This window comes from Carassius auratus, chromosome 12, assembly GCF_003368295.1.
Source record: "Carassius auratus strain Wakin chromosome 12, ASM336829v1, whole genome shotgun sequence".
In the NCBI taxonomy this organism is placed as follows: Eukaryota; Metazoa; Chordata; class Actinopteri; order Cypriniformes; family Cyprinidae; genus Carassius; species Carassius auratus.
In genome coordinates, this window is record NC_039254.1 from 19,091,049 (window position 1) to 19,091,588 (window position 540).

Sequence of the window (540 nt, forward strand, 5' to 3'; positions counted from 1 at the left end):
TGATACCAGAATTATAAATCACAATTATATTGTGTAATGATGTAGTAAGTGTATTAACAACAATACTGGTGCATCTAATGAAAGGCTCATAAAGTTGACTTCACAGTATTAATAAAGCTCGACTCTAAAGCTTTAACTGTGTTTGTCTGGTTACTGGAACACCTGTGTGTCAAGACGCTCACAAGACTAAGTTGTTAAGATTGAATTGAGCACCTAAAGCTGATTTCGTGGCGTTTGGTAATCGTTTAGGTCTTGTACTGCAAGACAATGCATGTGAATGAACACAATAAATTCTCACTGACCCTCGGAGCAGCTTCACAGTCCACTAAATCTAGCTCTGGATCCTTCCAAGACAAACCCTGTCTCCATCTTGTTCTTTTAGACAATAATCCATGGGAAATTAAAAGTGGGTTAAGGGGTAGATGTTGATAAACCAAGGTTTTTTTTTTTTTTTCTTAAATGGAAGAAATGAAAACACTGGATATGAAGGAAAAATGAGGATATGGAGTTGGTCATATGATATGATATATATATAAATGT

At 35.4% G+C, this 540-nt stretch overlaps 1 protein-coding gene across 1 annotated transcript in view; it reads left to right on the top strand.

Moving 5' to 3' along the window:
* LOC113112065 (anthrax toxin receptor 1-like) overlaps positions 1 to 133 on the top strand; it is a 28,148-nt gene extending 28,015 nt beyond the window's left edge. Inside the window, exon 18 of the mRNA XM_026277441.1 lies at positions 1 to 133. This exon is cut by the window's left edge and continues 2,509 nt beyond it. The gene's annotated coding sequence lies outside the window, so the exon portion shown is untranslated.
* Positions 134 to 540: the final 407 nt, after the last annotated feature.